Source organism: Macaca mulatta, chromosome 8 (genome assembly GCF_049350105.2).
Source record: "Macaca mulatta isolate MMU2019108-1 chromosome 8, T2T-MMU8v2.0, whole genome shotgun sequence".
Taxonomy (NCBI): Eukaryota; Metazoa; Chordata; class Mammalia; order Primates; family Cercopithecidae; genus Macaca; species Macaca mulatta.
In genome coordinates this window covers 25,868,338-25,875,108 of record NC_133413.1, presented here as the reverse complement: position 1 = coordinate 25,875,108, position 6,771 = coordinate 25,868,338, and the positions used below count along the sequence as shown (strand labels likewise).

The window sequence follows — 6,771 nt, the reverse complement described above, 5'->3', positions numbered from 1 at the left end:
CCACACGCACAACTTGATCATAAACATGGGTCTCTTTATTGACTATTCAGTTCTGTTGAACTGATTTATTACTGCGACAAAACCATATTGCTTTAATTACTATGGTTTTATAGTATGCTGATGTATGGTAGGGTGTATTTATTCATATTTCAATGTTGTTTTCAAATATTCTTGCCTATTTTGTCCAATTCATCTTTTTTCTGGAACTTTAAAAACTTCTCACCAAGTTTTGAAAAAAAACCTTTTAGGAACTTTAACTTTGTGTTCCACTGAGTTTTAAACATAATTTTTTAAACAATTGGCATCTTTAAGACATTGAATCATTCTTTCCAGGATCATAGTATATCTGTCTTTAGTCATTAGTACAGCTTCATGGTTGTCTTCAAACAGATCTTGTACCCTTCCTATTAGTTATTTTATAATTTTGTTACTATTGTGAATGGGACCATTTATTATATTTGCTTATTGCAAATATTGGTTAGGAAAGCTACTGATCATTTTATGTTGATATTGTAACCAGCCACTTTACTATTCTTTCATTATTTTGGTTTTAAATTTTTCTTGAATTTTCTAGCAACATATATTGGTTCACTAAAAGTGGAAATTGGCCTCTTTGCCGGTCCCTGTAGATTTTATTCAATGATTCTCTTCTTACTATATTGGCTGTAATATACACCACTAAATAGTATTGGGTATGGCAAGCATTCTTGTCTTGTTTCTGGGTATTTCTCTTAGAAATGTTTCCGCTATGATTAACTCAACTAAAGTTTCCCTTGCCTCTCTGCTCTCTTCTTTTATAATTAGGAGTCCATAAGTTGCTGGTTATGATACAACTGCTTAATAAAACTGCCAAAACTGAGTCAAGCTGTTTATATTTTTCTCTGCATCATCTTTACTATGTTGGTTTTTATCCTTCAGGCTTCTTACTTTTTGGTTGCAGCATGGCTTTTTCTCATAATCAAGGCAAAAAGATGAAAGACAAGTAGGGACCGTCTGGTACCACGTTTTATCAAGAAAGTGAAAGACACATTCTCAGAACGCACAGGAGACTTCCACCCACAATTAAGCAAACAGAACTTGATTATATGATCAGCCCTAACAGCCACAGAGGCTGAGAAAATGAGCATTCAACTAGACCTTGATCCCTAGAAAGGACATTGATATTTTGCTAGCAAAAAAATGGGCAATGAATAATGAGTAGACAACTAATATTGTCTGCCACACTGACTTTCTAAGGGATGTTTAGTGTTTCAGTAATTGTTAGGATGTGTACTGTAATTTTGTGATACAGAGTTTTATCAGCCTGAAGGGCTGTTTTCTATTTTTGACTTGATGAGGTTTTTTAAAATCAGAAATGAATGTTAAATGCTATCAAAACCCTTGTGGCGTCTATGAGAAGATAATATAATGTATTTGTTTTTCAATTAATATGTTAATTTCGAGTAATAGATTCCAGTTGTTGAATCATTCTTGCAATCCTGGGATAAGCCAAGCTTGGAATGTGGTTATTCTGTTAATCTATTATTGCATTTAATTTGAAAATAGCACACTCATATTTTTTGCATTGATGCGCACAGTGAAATTGATCTATTTTTTCTTTATGCTATTCTCATCCAGTTATTTTCATGTGAGTTATATAACCACATAAGCCACATAGAATGATTTAGGGAACTTTCTTTTCCATTTGAATAGTGTCAATAGAATTCTCTGTTCCTAAAAGATTTGATAGGACTCTTCTTTCCAATAATTTGGGATTGGTTGCCTCCTTAGGGTAATGAATGTACAATTATGTTTTCTGTTTTCCTTTTTTCTTAATATCTTCAGGTTTTCTGTCTCTTCCTGAGATAGTGGTTTTTGGGTTTTTTTGGGTTTTTTTGTTTTTTGGTTTTTGTTTTTTTTTTGGCTTGTGGAGTGTTATGCTTTATCTTCATTTTCCTAATATATGCATTTTGTTAAAAACTGGACTCTAAATACAGTCATGCACCAAACAATGATGTTTCAGTCAATGACAGACCACATATAAAACCATGGTTCCAATAACATTAACACATCATGTTTTTACTGTACATTTTTTATGTTTAGAAGTTGCTTGATACACATATACTTACCTTGTGTTATAATTGCCTACAGTGTTCAGTACAGTAACATGCTGCACAGTTTTGTAGCCTAGGTGTGCAGTAGGCTACAGCATCTAGGTTTGTATCTGTGATGTTGGCACAGTAACAACATTGTCTAATGCCACATTTATCAGAACGTATCCCCTCATTAAGTGACACATGGCTGTATTTCTTCATCGGTTTTGATGTTCTGCTCACATTTTCATTTTTCCCAAATAATAAACATTTATCCATTGAATTATTTAAATTTTATTTTTTAAAATTCACATGGATAGTACAGGGCATTTATCTTTATTTTATTTTGTTATGTTTAATAGTGCATGCTTGTTGTTTTGTGCTACCTAGCATCAAATCACCCCTTTAATTTTCAGGTTAGCACATGTTGTGTGGGTCCCAGTGGAATGGCCTTGTCATTTTCTCTGCTCACCTCAGGATAGTTATGGAATGGCCATGACTTAGACTTAGCCAATTCAATGCTCTTGTCCTAGATTTTGAATATGGAAGGAGGAAAAAAGTATAGGGACAGTTGAACTGTTTACAGTGGTAAGGGCAATGATGTATAGAGTGCAGAGGTGAGGGCTGCAGCAAGACTCCAGTAGTGGCAAGTGTCTAATAATAGCAATGCACGATGTGACATCTGAACTAGACCTTGACCATCTTTCCTGATGTCTGACCTGGACTTTCTTGCATCTTGCCTGGTTCTCCAGCCTATAGTTGATTCTGTAAGCCCCCTGCTATCTTTCCAATGTACTTCTCCACTGCTTAAAAGAGTCATAGTAAGTTCTGTTGCTTGCAACGAAGAAGTTTTTATTAGTAATTTATAATTTCCTGTTTTATAGCTAAATGTTGTCTATAAAAATTTTCCTTTATGGAAATTTATGGAGATTATTTTTCTTTGGGGCCTAACACAGTAGAATTTTATTAATAGTACAATTTTTGCTTAGTCTCAGTTTATTAAATACAAGATGTTATGTATCTCACTTGTTTCTCATATAATTGAAGTCTTTTTTTTTCTCTCCTATTTGGTTTATTAGTTTCTGAGATAAGTGGGTTTAGGTCTCAGATTGTTGTTGTAAATCTGGCCAGGTCCCCACCATCTCATTGGAATATTTTCAAATGTTAGTATCTGTAGGCGTTCCTCTTGGACCAGCTTCTACAGAGAAGAATCTTCCAGCTCCTTGCCAAGAGATATGTAAGGCTGGCTGCCAGCATGCTGGATGAAGAGTATTAAAAGAGGGCCAAGAACATCCCCACTAGTGATATATGTTCTTTCAATCCTCTTACTTCTTATACAGTGCTTAACCTCTGGCCAAAGACAGGGCATCCTCACCTCTCCATAGGAATAACATCCTGTGTCTTCTGAAGTATTTAGAAAAATGATCATCTATTTGGGAAAGCAGGAGGGATGCTAAGGTTTAACTAATTATTACACAGACTTCCTACCCCCTGATTTTAGTGGTGTCTCTCACTCCTTCCTGCCCAGCTTTTTCAGGGTTCTATGATTCAAATAGCCTTACTTCTAATTTTCATTTTCTCTAAAGGCCCTGGAATGCATTTCAGCTTTCTGCAAAATGCAAGACACGTCCCACTTATCCAACTGCTTTCTTTTGCCCCAAATCCACTGAAATCTCTAATTCATAGTCTCCCTCAGCTCTCTTTCTGTTTGTGGAGAGAGAAGGGGGGGGAGGGGGGGAGAGAAGGGGGGAGGGGGAGGGGGGGAGAGAGAGAGAGAGAGAGAGAGACAAAGAGAGGAGAGCACGAGTGAGCGTAAGAGCGAGAGTGTGCGCTGTATAGATACATGGATATATAATGAGGTTTTTAAAGTAGATTTTTATTAGGAAAGGGAGATGTTTCTTTAGTTTCTTTCTTGCTCTCTTCTTGTCTTCTTTTGTAGTTTTATTTTCCCTTTTCTAGTTTATGTAGTTTTCTCTCTGAAGGTCAGACAGGGCTGAGAATAAAGTAAGAATGAGAGGCACCTGGGGTGTAAAATGTAAGGAGGCACATGCTGTCAAGTCGTGACCCTGCTCTTCATGACCCTGAGAAAGAATGCCTCCTCATACCTTAACAACCTAGCTGCCTGCCTTTCTTACCCTCCTTCTGATTCTGCTGAGGGTATTTCCTTTTCTACAGTGCAGTTAAAGCAGAGAACCGAAAGGAAAATCATAGATGGCATTACCGGTCTGAGAAGTCAGATGATGGAATGTGAGCCTGCCAACATAGCTGGAAGTGAATGGAGTTTAAGAAAGTTTAAGAAAGAAAGGAGTCACAGAAGGGGACCTACAAAATCTGGATGCAAACTTCCCTCAAATTCTTTGTGGACCCTGAACACTGTATGCATGGGATGAGACTCCAAGGAGCCCAAGACAAGATTGAACACCCCCCAGGGAATTATAACAGGATCCGAAGTCTCTAAAACACATAATCTACAATATTCAGATAAAGTATCTTTAGATTTGCAAAAACATGGCCTATGATAAAAAGAAAAAAGAGTTAGTAAGAATAAAACTACAAATGCCCCCCAGTGCTCCAGATCGGGCTAAGAAATAAGGACTTCAGCTCTTTCCCATCTTGCAAGATGGCGGGTGAAAAAGTTGAGAAGCCAGATACTAAAGAGAAGAAACCCGAAGCCAAGAAGGCTGATGCTGGTGGCAAGGTGAAAAAGGGTAACCTCAAGGCTAAGAAGCCCAAGAAGAGGCAGCCCCATTGCAGCCGCAACCCTGTCCTTGTCAGAGGAATTGGCAGGTATTCCCAATCTGCCATGTATTCCAGAAAGGCCATGTACAAGAGGAAGTACTCAGCCGCTAAATCCAAGGTTGAAAAGAAAAAGAAGGAGAAGGTTCTTGCAACTCTTACAAAACCAGTTGGTGGTGACAAGAACGGCGGTACCCTGGTGGTTAAACTTCACAAAATGCCTAGATATTATCCTACTGAAGATGTGCCTCGAAAGCTGTTGAGCCACAGGAAAAAACCCTTCAGTTAGCACATGAGAAAACTGCGAGTCAGCATTACCCTGGGGACCGTTCTGATCGTCCTCACTGGAAGCCACAGGGGCAAGAGAGTGGTTTTCCTGAAGCAGCTGGCTAGTGGCCTGTTACTTGTGACTGGACCTCTGGTCCTCAATCGAGTTCCTCTGTGAAGAACACGCCAGAAATTTGTCATTGCCCCCTCAACCAAAATGGATATCAGCAATGTAAAAATCCCAAAACATCTTACTCATGCTTACTTCAAGAAGCAGCAGCTGTGGAAGCCCAGACACCAGGAAGGTGAGATCTTCGACAGAGAAAAAGAGAAATACGAGATTACAGAGCAGCGCGAGATTGATCAGAAAGCTGTGGACTCACAAATTTTACCAAAAATCAAAGCTGTTCCTCAGCTCCAGGGCTACCTGCAATCTGTGTTTGCCCTGATGAATGGAATTTACCCTCAAAAATTGGTGTTCTAAATGTCTTAAGAACCTCATTAAATAGCTAACTACAAAAAAAAAAAAAAAAAAGAAAAGAAAAGAAATAAGGACTTCAAAGTAACAGTGATAAATATGTTATAGAAGCTATAGAAAAAAAATAATGGACAAAAAAATAGGAAATTTCAGGACAATACAGAACTTCACATACTCTAACTATATTCCATGTTTTGAAACTAAATAAGAACAAAATAAAAATTCTAAAACTATTATTTTATTGTAAGTTCTGGGATACATGTGCTGAATGTGCAAGTTTGTTACACAGGTATACACGTGCCATGATGGTTTGCTGCATCCATCGACCTGTCATCTATATTAGGTATTTCTCCTAATGCTATCCCTCCACTAGCCGCCCACCCGCCAACAGGCTCCAATCCAGTGTGTGATGTTCCCCTCCCTGTGTCCATGTGTTCTCATTGTTCAACTCCCCCTTATGAGTGAGAACATGCGGTGTTTGGTTTTCTGTTCCTGTGTTAGTTTGCTGAGAATTATGGTTTAGCAACTGAAATGAAATATTTGCTGGATGGTATTTTAAGCAAACTAGACACAACAGGAGAAAATACCAGTGAACTTGAAGACAAGTCAATAGAAAATTTTCAAATCGAAGCACATTAAACAATAATTTTAAAATGGTAAGAATTAAAGCATTCAATGACAAGCAGGTGAGTGTTAAGTTGTTTAACACATATGTAATTGTAATCCCAGAAAGAGAGGGCAAAGGTAATAGGGCATAAAAAATACTTCAAAAAATTTTGCCTGATTTTATTCCCAAAATTGTTCAGAAACAGCACACCACTAATCCAGGAAGCCTGAGCAGTTTAAACACGAAGAAAACCACACATAGACACATCATAGTCAAACTGTTAAAAAACAAAAATAAAAGAAAAATCTTAAAGGAAACCAAGGGAAAAGAGCACATGACATTTGGAGAGATAGTAACAGTAATAAAGGTGACTTCTCCCCAGAATCTATGGAGGCCACGAAACAAGAGAACATTTTCTTTAAAGAGGTGAGAGAAAAGAACTGTCAACCTACAATTCTATATCCAGGGGAAAAAATACTTCAACAATGAAGACAACATAAAATCATTCCTAGATAAATGCTTACAGACTTTGTTCTCTGTAACACGACGTTACAAAAAAATGCTCAAGAAAGTTCTTCAGAGAAAGGTAAAATAAAATATAAGATAGAAAT

The 6,771-nt window shown here is 37.4% G+C and overlaps 1 pseudogene across 1 annotated transcript; it reads left to right on the top strand.

The window, feature by feature from the left end:
- Nucleotides 1-4,673: 4,673 nt before the first annotated feature.
- LOC710877 (large ribosomal subunit protein eL6 pseudogene) lies at nucleotides 4,674-5,559 on the top strand (annotated as a pseudogene). The gene has a single exon (XR_013339.5). The product of XR_013339.5 is annotated as a large ribosomal subunit protein eL6 pseudogene (transcript).
- The last annotated feature ends 1,212 nt before the right edge of the window (nucleotides 5,560-6,771 follow it).